This window comes from Apodemus sylvaticus, chromosome 4, assembly GCF_947179515.1.
Source record: "Apodemus sylvaticus chromosome 4, mApoSyl1.1, whole genome shotgun sequence".
Lineage (NCBI taxonomy): Eukaryota > Metazoa > Chordata > Mammalia > Rodentia > Muridae > Apodemus > Apodemus sylvaticus.
The window spans coordinates 65939210-65951780 of NC_067475.1; the positions used below are offsets into that span (position 1 = coordinate 65939210).

Below are 12571 nucleotides of genomic sequence, written 5' to 3' on the forward strand. Positions count from 1 at the left end.
GAAGGATCTTCTTACCATTGATTAAAATAAAATACTTCCATCTGAAAAGTTTTTCCAACTTAAAAGAAAAAAATTCTGAGATAATCTTTTGTATCCTTGCCTAGAAATTTAATATACAATCAACTTTCATTTATTTAACAGTGTTAATTACAGGCCAAGGGTAGCTCACAAGGATATTGTGGCACTTTGAATAAAAATGGCTGTCATAGACTCACAGATTTGAAGGCTTAGTCATCAGGGAGTGACTTTCTTTGAGAAGTTTAGAAGGATTAGGAGTCCCTGTGGTCTTGTTGGGGGAATGTGTCACTAGGGCTAGGCAGTGAGGTTTCAGAAGCTCATGCCAGTCCCCCCCCCCCCTCTCTCTCTCTCTCTCTCTCCCTCTCCCTCTCTCTACCTACAGATCAGGATGTAGCTCTCAGCTACTGCTGTATACTCCCATGATGATGATAATGGACTAAGCCTCTGAAACTGTAAGCAAGCCTTGAATTAAGTGGTTTCATTTATGAGTTGCCTTGGTCATGGTGCCCTTCACAGCAATAGAGCAGTGACTAAGATAGACTTATTTTATAGATTCTAACCCACACAGGATCAGAGCACAGAAGGAGCAGCAGAGGTCCCAGGTTTATAAGCTGCTGACTTGGCAATGGAGTGTTGCCTTTCTTTCCCTGATTCACACAATCAAATGTGGCAAGAGTGGAAGTCAAGAGTGTCTTGTGGGGCTGGAATGACGGTTCATTGATCAAGAGTGTGTACTGATCTTGCAGAAGTCCCAAGATTCTAAGTTCCTAGCACCCACATCAGGAAGGTCACAACTGCCTATCACTCTAGCAACAGGAGGATCTGATGTGCTCTTCTGAACTCTGAGCATGCCTTCAATCACACATGCATATACATATATATACATGTGCACACAATTAAAAATAAATAAGTATATATTTAAAGAGTACTCTTGGAAAGTGCTTATTTACCAAACCAGGGTCTCCTGAAATGATCAGTGGGAATGAAAACCAGACTCAGGTTGAAGGGGGGTCTCTGAAAACCTAAGGCTGAGACAAGTTTATGGCAAACAATCAGACTTTTTATACCCTTATCAGACACAGAACATAATGACAGTTACCAGAAAGAATAGAATTATAACTGCCAGAATACAATGACGTTTGCAAGCTATACAGGGCACACAAGATTAATGTCTAAGACTAATTGTCCAGCCTTCTTATATGCTTCACCGACTTCTTTGGAATGCAGAGAATTCAATCAGACTGAATGTTTTACTGCCTGAGGGAGTGCCTCAGTTTCTCAGGAATTGAAAGGCACACAGTGTCCCAGGAGCCACAGACCCTAACCTGAAAAATCCATGACCCAGCCTCTCAAGACAGCTAAACCAGGCCAACTCCGTGATTCCCTGCACCTCTTTCTGCTATTTGGAATCAATTTCCTGTTGAATCTTTAGGAAACATGACTCCCAACATTCCGAAACTCAGGTCTGTCCATCATCCCCCAACAGGCCTGAATCTTAAATATTGCATTTCTTATGGGCCTGCTTTGGTTTTCCCTGTCCCACATTCTTATGTAGAGTCATTTCCTTGGTAGGAAACCTAAGATGAACTCCAGCATGTTGGCTCCTGGACTTGGCACCAGAGCCTTCAAGCACTTTGAAGGGTTGGGAGGAGGCAGTAGTTCGTCTCTGGATAAGGGTTCTTCATGGGTCTCTGTGAGGCCTTGGCTGTGAGTTATCCTGTTAAAGAGAGAAAAAAAAAATTAGACGTTTTAAGCCTTAGTGGTGACAGGGCATCCTGATACATCAGAGGCCCATGAGTGAAAGAGCAGAGACTCATGGATGCTTCAGAGACGTCTGCTGTGGCATCCACCTGACTCAGAGGAGCTGAGGCAGGAATAGACGAATGAAATGGCTTTGACGCTGAGTGACTAAGGCTTAGTCTAGAGTCTAGAGGGACCAGTGTTCTGCACAGATGAGTAAGATAGGAAATATTCTTTTGTCCTTCTTCTTCTCTCATCCCAAGAGCAGAACCCTCCCCTCTCTCCTTCCTCCCAGTGTCCCCACCTACCCTCTCCCCCCAGATCCATTGCTTCTCCATTTCCCCTCAGAAAAGAGCAGGCCTCCCAGGGATATCAGCCAGGCATGGTGTAACAAGACGCAAAAAGACCACACCACCCAGAACACATCCTATCTCATCTGAGCTGGGAAAGAATTCTTCAATGAAGCAAGTAAGTGGGAAACCTGTGCAGGACAAAGTTGAAACAAAATGTAAAAGTACAGAGATTAACAAACCAGATGGTGAAGGCCAGTAATCCTAGCTACTCAAAAGGCTGAGGCAGGAGGATGGCAATTTTTAGGACAGCAATAATTCAGAGAGAGCCAAAACAAACTAGTGAGGCCGTGTCAAATAAAAAAGCCAAAAGGGGGCTCAGATGTAGGTCAGGATGATGGTGCTCAGTGAGGAAATGTGAGGCCCAAAGTTCAACTCCCTGGGATGGGTTTTTTTTTTTTTTAAAGGTTTTTAAAGCAGATTTTTATTCTTATTGGATAATAATAACAAGCACATATTCAGCACTCTCCTCACCTCTTTTGACTGCTTACTTTAGTATTCACAAGCCCATGAGATAGATCTTAGCATTGCCTCGTCTAATAGATTAGGAACCTGACATTCACAACTCCTGGCAAAGTCACACAGCATCTAAGTGGCAAAGAGTGAGAGTTTGGAGTAAGCTCCAGTCTGCACTAACATTTACTTCCCTAAGTAGGTGCCAGACCAGGGCTTTAGTCTGACCCCAGGGTTTCTGAAGAGCCTTAGGCAAAGAAAGGATAAAAAAATAAAAAAATCCTGTTGCACCCTTCGATTGTCAATATTAAGATTGTTTACTTTTGAACTGATGTGGCATGGTCTTTAATCCTGTATTTTCATACACACTTTTCTCATAAAATCCATATCTGCACAACGTCTACATTGGGGTATTCATGTGCCTGGGTATAATACGTCACCACCCACCAGGTCACCAGGTCCTGCCTCCTTTTTACTTCTTGTGACTAGCATAGTTGCCCTGAGTTTTCCCTGAGAGGAAAGGAGCAGCCCATGTGTTGCCCAGATGGTGAAAGTCATGTAGAGGTAGGTCAATGGCTTGAGCAAGGTCATAGACCAAGTTAACCACATTTGGCTCCAATCGGGATCTATAACGGCTGTGCGTCCAGTCTCATCCTTTGCTGGCCTGTCTATCCTGGTCCTGGGCCACATTCCAAACGGGGTCATCCGGTGCACACCGCCTGGCTGAAAACTCCCCTGTGGTTTCGCTCACATCTGGTGTTTTTCACTTCTCTTTCTGACACGTGCTTTGATCCGATTGCTGCTACAGCAGAAAGATGTCCAAAGGCTGCGTGGAGCACAGCTAATTCACTGAGAGGTGAACAGTGTGTCCACCTCCTGACCGGACCTCTAAAAAAATGGTAACAATGTTGCAGTGCGCCATCCTTGAAGAACGCTGGAAACCCCCAAACTTAGTACCACTCTGCAGGCTTCCTCAGACTAGTGCCCCAGCTCATGACTGCCTCCGTGTCTGAAGTCTTCCTCCCTCCCTTTTGTGGATGGCAAGGGTGAGGAGTGGTTTTCTGCCTTCCCTAAGGGTTTGTGGATCAGATCTCGCCATCAGCTCACATACAAGCCGAATGATTCACAAGTTTAATTCTACATAGCCTTACCAACAACAGGCTTCCCCAGACTTCTCCGTTCCATTCCTTTCAGCAAATATTATTACTAATTTTGTCCTGACCTCATTGTAACAAGTCTCTTCCTTAATTGCAAAAGTATATTTTATTTTATTAATTTTTTAAGCGATATCTAGGTAGAATAGTATACCCTTGTGATCTCACACCCGTAAACTCATGAGACTCAGGCAGGAGGAGAATGAGTTTGAAGCCAACTTAGTGAGATGTTCTCTAAACAAAACAGAATCAAATCAAACAAACAAACAAACAAAAAAAAACCCATCAAATGTATTTAAATAAAAAAAATTAAGAACATGAAGAATTCAAAAAAAAAAGGTGGGGGGTGGACTGGAGAGGTGGCTCAGTGGTTAAGAGCACCAACTGCTCTTCCAGAGGTCCTGAGTTCAATTCCCAGCAATCACATGTGGGCTCACAGCCATCTGTAATGGGATCTGATGCCCTCTTCTGGTGTGTCTAAAGAGAGTGATAGTGTACTCATGTACATAAAACAAATAAATCTTAAAAAAACAAACCAACAAAAATCCCCTCCAAACCCCGCAATTCTTCCACCTTACCAGCTCATTATTTTGTTTCCTCTGATCTCATTTTCCTCGCAGGTTTGTACAGTTTTGTTCATTTATTTACTCTTACACAATGAGAAGGACGATCTACACGCAGGCTTTGTGTCCTGTCCTTTGGCTTACTTAATGTTATAAATGCTTCCTGTTGCTGTGGCTTGGATTTGGCTCCAGTGTCTCCCAAGCCTCCACGGGTTGAAATTAAACCTCCATTGTGATGTATTAAAGCAGAAGAAACTGAATCCCACTGTGGAGTTTAGAGGTGGGGCTTTTGGGAAGGACTGACACTAGACAGACGGTGCCCCCAGTGCTGGCTCTTGGTGGCCTTATGGAAGGGAGAGAAAGAGCCGGAGAGATGGCTAGGTAAAACATCTGCATTACCGCTCATGCAGAGGACACCGTTAGGGTCCCTGGCTCACGGCTGCCTGCTGCCCCTGGCCTCTGTGCTGTCTGCACTCATGCACACTCCCCCACATATGGTGGCGCACACCTTTAATCCCAGTACTTGGGAGCCAGAGGCAGGCGGATGTCTGAGTGAGAGGCCAGCCTGGTCTACAGAGTGAGTCCTAGGACAGCCAGGGCTACACAGAGAAACCCTGTCTCAAAAAACCAAACCAAATAAATAAATAAATAAATAAACTTTTAAAAATATTTTAATATAAAAAGAGGGAAAGTAGCCAGACTCTCTCTCTCTCTCTCTCTCTCTCACACACACACACACACACACACACACACATGCATACGCACACACGTACACGCACACATGCACACATGCATGTACCCTTGTTTCTTCCCGCGTGATGACCTGTATGAACTTGGGGCTCTCACTTCACCAGGTGGACTCTCAGACTTGAGCCTCAGGAACCAGATGCCAGAATAAGGCGTCTCTCTCTGTAAGAGACCTGGCTTTGCTATTAGGCTGATTAGTGATATACCCAAGCGCCCACCATATATTGAGGAAGGAAGGGGATTGAATGGGAGAAGGACACTGGGGACTTCTATAAAGCGATGGGCTGTGAATGAGTCCTGTGGGGACCCAACTTTTTCTTAGAATGGAGCTAAAGTAGACACAGGGGTACGTGGGGGGAGGGAGGGTGCAAAACAACCCATCAATAAGCAGGAGGTTCCAGACGATTTCCTGGATGAGATGGATTAGAGGCCAGGCTACAGGGCCTGGTAATGTCTGCCTAAACAGACCTCAGAGAAGAGTGGTTCACCATAGACCCAACCCCCCACCCTTGGGAAAGAACAACTTCCCTTGGGCTGTGGAAAAGGATAGTAAATTCCGGTGCTTACTGCACTTCCCGGAGCTTTTCCAGGGTGAAATGCGGAAGCAGAGCCTTCTTCCTGCTGGAAGGGACTGTTTGCATTCCTGGCTAGGTTTCCTACTTTATCTTCGCCCTCTTCCCCTCTCAGCTGCCCCGCCCCAACCCCATTTCCCAGATGTCCTTACACTGTCCTTATCCAGCTGACCGTCCTCCAGTTAAACTGGCAACGGGAGTTTCTGGCTTTCCTTTGTTGACTTTCCAAAGCTAGCATGCCACACCAGCCCTCCTCCTGGGCTGTGTCCTCATGTGGAGCTCAACACAGCCAACACTGGACGGCAACCGCGCCCGCGCACGGAAAGAGGGACAGAGGATGCACGCTACCGCATCCGGCAGTGCTTCTTGGGAGTCGCTCTGCCTCCCGCAGGGAAACCAGCTGACCTGCTGGACTCCGGGCGCTTTCATCTTTGCAGCTGTTCTTCAGGGACAGGTGAGGATTGTTTGTGCAATCATCCGCTCACACCGGTGTAATAGGATGGGATGAACCAAACGTGCCAAGGAAAGAACACGGTAAATCTGCATATTACCCACCTTCCCAAGAGGCTGACTGCGAAACCAGGAAGGGCAGCTCCGGCCTGTATCCCATCACTCGAGAACCTAATAGGGCGTGATGGTCAGTTCAAACTTAAGGCCAGCGAGGGTTGTATAATGTGTTCCAGGCTAGCTTGAGCTAGCCTGAGAGACCAAGTTTCAATAACGAATGAATGACCGAATTTAAAAAATCATTATTAATCTCTTCTTTTGCTTTCGTTTGAGATAGTTTGGGAGGTTGGTTATTTTTCTGTTGGGGTGGGAGCAGGCCACCTTGCGCACGCTGGGCAAGTCCTGAGTTGTAGCTTTAGCTCCATTTGAATCCTTTGCCATCCGTTTTGCCCTGCTCTGTAAGGTAATGTGAGGTTCCTTTTCTTTGTCCATTTTGGATCAGATCCTTTGCTTGGTTCAGTCCAGCCTCCTCAGCGAGGCATCGCAGCTAAGCAGGGGAGACAACAGATGAGACTCTGAGACCAAGCTGCTGCAGCTCTCTTTGGGGGGTCTCTGGGTTTCCTGGCTTCTGTTATGTGGCCTTGCTCTCTGTCTCTGTCCTCACGGTGCACTCCCTGCTCACAGGGCTGCAGACTCATTGTGAGACAGCGGTAACATCAGACGGGGGGGGGGGGGGGGGGGGGGGGGGGGTGCTCTCCCTCACTACACCTCACCTCGCCTCAACTGCAGCAGCCATAGCTCCTGGGGTGGCAGTAGCACTAGAGGCACTAGGAGTGTGGACTTGTCCGGTGTGGATTAGGCTGTGGGGGGAAGGGAATGCAGCTCTGTGCGCAATTGCATCTTTCTGCTTTTTGCCTACAAGTCTATGAGGAACCTGTTCTAAGATGTGTGCACTTAGGTTGAGGAAACAAACTAAAATATGCATGTGAGAGGAAGAGAGAGAAGGCCTGTGTGATGGGAAGTGTGCAGAGCCCACAGGCTTGGGGAGAGAGAGAGAGAGAGCAACTTGACAATACACACACACACACTGTCTCTGTCTCTGTCTCTGTCTCTGTCTCTGTCTCTCTCTCTCTCCCCCCTCACACGATAAGGCGCTTTAGAAACCTGAAACAGGGGAAGTTGTGGGCTAGCTCATCTTCACCATGACCCCAGCTCCTCAGCCGAATTCCATTATTAAGTTTGGAATGCTTACGGAGTGAATGCTGGAAGGAGCTAAAGAGAAACCATGGAAATCAAAAAGAGATACGTGTGGCCACTCACACTTTGGAAGCCGAGTGTATTGAACGTATCAACTGAGAAGCGTATGATGCAATAATAGGAAAGGTCATATGTGAACGTGGTGACACACACTTTAATCTGGAAGAGGCAGAGGCAGATGGGATTTGTGGATTTGAGGCTAGCCTAGTCTACATAGTGAGTTCCAGGCTAGCCTGGGCTATATAAGGGAGGTACTATCTAAAAAATAAAGAGAGAGAAAGAAGAGGAAGAGAAGAGAAGAGAACAGGAGAGAAAGGAAAAGAAGCAAATACACCTTTAAATCCCAGATCTGAGCCTTTTTCAAGAAAAAAAAAATAAAGATCTCATTTTTCAGAGGAGTTTTAAGTTCACAGAAAAGTTGACCAGAAAGCATAAAGATTCACCCTAGGACCCATCCCCTCTCCCCACCCAAGCAGAGGAGTGTCTGGTCCGGGCGGAACAAAGCCCCACTGACGCCTGCCATCATCCCAAGCCCAGAGTGTGCCTTGAGGCGAGCTTTCCGCGCTGTACAGCCGTGGTCTGGACCGATGTCTAACCAGCATTAGGATCCTAGAGTGGGTTCACTCCCCTAAATCATCCCTGCTCTTCCTGTTTCTCCCCCTCAGCCTGGTTTTCTGGGACCGGCTGTATTAACTACTTTTGCAGTGACCAAAACAGCTGGAACAAAACAAGTTTCTGGAAGAAATGTTTACTGTGCCTTATAATTTCAGAGGATTATCATCTATGAGAGGCAGAAAGGCCAAGGAGTGGAACCAGTTCTGCTTGGGGATTTGGAGTGAGAGGTAGAGGATCCTTAAGACAAGTGGACCAGGAAGCAGAGAGGAGTGATGGGGCTCAAGGTGTGTGAGTGTGCGCGTGCATGTGTGTGCAAACATGCGCATGTGTGTATGTGTATGTTGTGTGTATGTGTGATGTGAATATTCACGTGTATACACATGTGCATGCAGGTGTGCATGCCTGTGTGTGTGTAGGACATTGGGTGTCTTTCCTGATCACTCTTGGCCTTACTTTTTCACCTCTCTCTCTCTCTCTCTCTCTCTCTCTCTCTCTCTCTCTCTCTCTCTCTCTCTCTTCCCCTTCTCTCTCTCCCTCTCTCTCCCTCTCTCTCTATCTGAAGCGCATTCATTCTGGTTAGACTGCCTGGCCAGAGCGTTAGGGACCTGCTGTCTCCCCTCCGCCACTGGGCATGCTTTTATCTAGTGGATGCTGAGGATCTAAACTCTTCTTTTTAATGTGGGTTCTGGGGACCCGAACTCTGGCTCTCATGTTTTCGTAGCAGACACTTTACAGACTAATCATCTTCCCAGGGATAACCTTTAAAGGGCTGTCCCTGGTGACCTGCTTCTGGCACCAGGACCCCTCTCCTCAAGATTCCACAAATTACAAAATAGGGTTCCAAACTGGGCTCAAACCCAAAACATGGGGCTGTGAGGGGCATTCCGGAGTCAATGACGGATGGGTCTGTCAGCCACCAGTGATCCTTCACAATCTCCACGGTCTGGGTGACTGCAGAGGGCCATAGAGTTGGAATTACTTACTTCATACATAGTCTTTCTGGCTGCCTTTGGCTAGCTGGAGATGTGTAGACACTCATACTCATTTTCTGTGAGATCTTGGCCCGTTTCTTAGTCTCTGTGAGATTCTGTTTCCTCATGCAGAAACTGTGTGTAAGGCAGTGGGTGATCTACATCAAGTGCCTGGCATGAGAAAGGTACTTTGCACTTTGACGATTCAAGAAATATCTTTTTGTGTACTGTTTCAAGGGCTGTTAGATGCTGTCTATATGATGCTAAATACGCTATCGGGGTCCTGCCCTCATGGAATGCATTCTTTGAAGGGAAAGGTAGATATTCACGTAACGATAAGTTTTATCGTTTTAACTCACGTAAATAAGGGGGGGGGGGCCTTAAAATAAAAAGGAGAGAATGAATGGAATAGTAGGGAACGGGGAGGAAAATAAAGTGTTTAGTGAGAGTCACTCTGAGGAAGTGACTGGAAGCTGAGACCTGAAGGTGGAGCTGGGTGGGCAGCCAGATGGGGGGGGTGCTCTCGTGGGGGCGGAGTGGGCGTGGCAGGGGAGGTGATCCAGGTAAAGGGAACAGGTCCTAAGGCAGTGTAGTGTTTAGCACAGTGCAGGAACTGAAACATCACTGTCACTAGAGAGTAGTGAGCAAGGGGAACATTGCATGATGCTGGGAATGCCAGCCGGCGGGGCAGGGGCCAGGGACACCGTGGACGCCTGTTCTTTAAAGAGGGAGAGAGAAAGAGGCAGCCTAACCAAAATAAGACAGGAAGGAAACGCAGAAGAGTGACGTCGAAGATGGGTGCCAGGCATGGGCGAAGGAGAGAGATGAGTGGGGGGAGGCTGAGGGAAGTTCACAAAAATGGGGACTGAGGAGATTCCAGCCATTTGGCAAGATGGCTACCCCACTCCTTTCTCTTTATCTCCAGGCTGGCTGAGAACTCACAATCTGGTCAGCCTCCCCAGGGCTGGTGTCATAGGCATCAGCCAGTGGGTCAAGTGGTCCCTTGATAGTTCTGACACAGCAGCTGGCTCAGGGCAGCAGCCAGGGGGAAAGCCACACACAGGACTCTCAGAAGCCGAATTCAGTGAGGGAAGAAAGAGAAGGAAGCTGGGACCACTGTGCTGGGAAACAGAAGAAAAAGAGGGGGCACTACTAAGATTGCTTCTTGAGTTTTATCTTTAATTGGAAATTGTGAGCATCATTGTTCTAAGGTAGGAAGAGTCTGATGCCTAGAAGGGTAAGGAAGAGAAAGTAGAATTAATCTGCCCTCCAGAGGCTTCACTCCCGGGGTGTCTTACCACAAGTAGAAGGTGGTAGGTAGACCCTGGGCCAGCAGGCAAAGGTGCTTGCTACCAAGCCTGCCAGCCAGTGGTTCATGGAAATCTATATGGAAGAGGGAGAGGTGTGCCTCATGGGAGCTCTCCTCTGACCTCTGCATGTTCCTTCACCACACATGCAAATAAAGAAGCAAATGTAAAAAAGAAAGTGGCAGCTGCTATTGTCTCAAAAGGACCAAGTACCTAAGTGAAGCAAATTCAGCCATAAATGCATTAGTTCCACGATTGTACAAGATATGTCCACGTGATATAAATTGATGACTATAAACTGAATCTGCAAGCCCTGAGTCCATGGTCAGTTTTGCATTAACAGGTCTTTAAAGATCTTAAAGCCCAAATTTCCCAGTTGCTCTTACATTTTCTTCTGCCCCAACAGAAGACAGAAAGACACCAGCTTGCGAGGCCATAGGACCAATGGAACAGGAGAGCTTCATTTATCCACCCACCGTCCTTCCTTCCTAGCTGGGAACAGAGTTTCCATCCCACCTTCTCCTTCTTTCATGAAGAAGAGACAGATAGCTTGGTCATTTATATCAAAGATTAATATGTGCAGTTTGGAAAACAAAACAGTTGTTCTATATTACCCACCCCCCACCAAAAAAATTTACCCCCTCCAAGTTTCTCAACTCCCAGAGGAGTGCTCTTTCAGGGACTTCTCTAGCTAACTCTGCCTGTTGTAATTAGCATAACTTGAATTAGCTACTTCTTGGTCTTCTTCTCTGTTGACTTTCACTGCAGGAGGTGGGGATTTAACTTTCACCCCTACTCATAACCATGACACATGTGTTTCCTGGCCTTATACACCTGCATTATTTTAGCCGAATACTCAGTATTCATGGGGAAATAAGAAGGAGGAGGAGGAGGATGAAGAGAAAGAGGAGGAGGAAGAAAAGGAAGAGAAGGAAAAGAAGAGAAGAAGAAGAAGAAGAAGAAGAAGAAGAAGAAGAAGAAGAAGAAGAAGAAGAAGAAGAAGAAGAAGAAGAGGAGGAGGAGGAGGAGGAGGAGGAGGAGGAGGAGGAGGAAGAGGAGGAGGAGGAGAAGAAGAAGAAAAGGAGGAGGGGGGGGAGGAGGAGGAGAAGAAGGAGGAGGAGGAGGAGGAGGAGAAGGAGAAGAAGAAGAAGAAGAAGAAGAAGAAGAAGAAGAAGAAGAAGAAGAAGAAGAAGAAGAAGAAGAAGAAGAAGAAGAAGAAGAAGAAGAAGAAGAAGAGGAGGAGGAGGAGGAAGAAGAAAACAAGTAAGCACTGTTGGCACCTATGCTATGAATAGACTCTGATTACATCTCCTCTCCTCAATAATGTTTTGCTCTCTCTGGAATTAATTGTCTCATTTTTCATATGCCTCTTGTTCATATGTATTAACAACCCATACTCTCCCCTAGCCGTTTAAACAATTTAGCATTCAGTACATTAGAAAGAGCTGCTCTTCATCTAGAGCCTTCCAATCCACTCCCAACCATACTCATTGATCACCAGGACTGCTGGCTAGCTATCAAACTGGGATATCTCTTTACTGCATCCTGGGGATTTCCTTCTCTCTGTGCCGAGTACTCTGATGTCTTTGCATCTCCTCCTCTTTCTGAATTTACTCCATTGTTTTCCTAGTCACTGAAGATTCATTCAGAAGCATTGCAAAATTAATGTCCTCTTCCCCAGAGCAGCCCTTATCTAGTGACCAAACAATGATCAAATAAATACCTTTCTCAGCCCTGAAGGTGATAACTTTGGAGCAGATTGTGTGTCTCTGTGTGTGCATGTGTGTGTATGTGTGTGTGTATGTGCAGGTAGTGGTGGCAATGTACTTAGCCCTGCACACATTTGTGGAGGCCAGACATCTTTCTCTACTGCTCTCCACCTTCCCTTTCAGAGACAAGAACTCTCACTGAACCTGGAGCTCCTTGTTAGAACTAGACATGCTGGCCAGCAAGCCCCAGATCTGTCTGCCTCCTCTCTGCCCTCCAGTACTGGGGCTGGAGGAGGCTCTGCCACCACAGCACTGGTGATCTGAGCTCAGATGCTCCTTCTTATACAACAGGCACTTTACCCACTGATTCATCCTCCAAGACCCAAGGTATCCTTTCTGTATAGTCCTCACTAGGGTTTCCAGTAAAACCACAACTCAAACCATAGTCCCTGCCCTTGTCAGATACAGAGACTTCCTGGTTTGACTTCACTTCTGACAGATACTCACTGAAGTCCTCTCCAAAATGAATCACGCTTGCCCTATTATCTGTCTCTAATCCCTTTGCCTTGTGTACTTTGCAGATATGAGTCCTTTGTTTCTGCTGGTATGTTTTCATTTCTAAAATCTTGGGGGTTTTTGTTTTTGTTTTTGTTCTGTAAAAAGTTCAT

At 46.6% G+C, this 12571-nt stretch overlaps 1 long non-coding RNA gene across 2 annotated transcripts in view; it reads left to right on the top strand.

Annotated features, from left to right (window-relative positions):
• The first annotated feature begins 5750 nt into the window (after positions 1–5750).
• The window catches only part of LOC127682916 (uncharacterized), a 44075-nt gene continuing 37254 nt past the window's right edge, over positions 5751–12571 (top strand). For both annotated transcript variants that reach the window (XR_007977454.1, XR_007977455.1), the window contains exon 1: positions 5751–6051. This is a non-coding gene — a long non-coding RNA (uncharacterized LOC127682916). The remainder of the gene's footprint in view (positions 6052–12571) is intronic.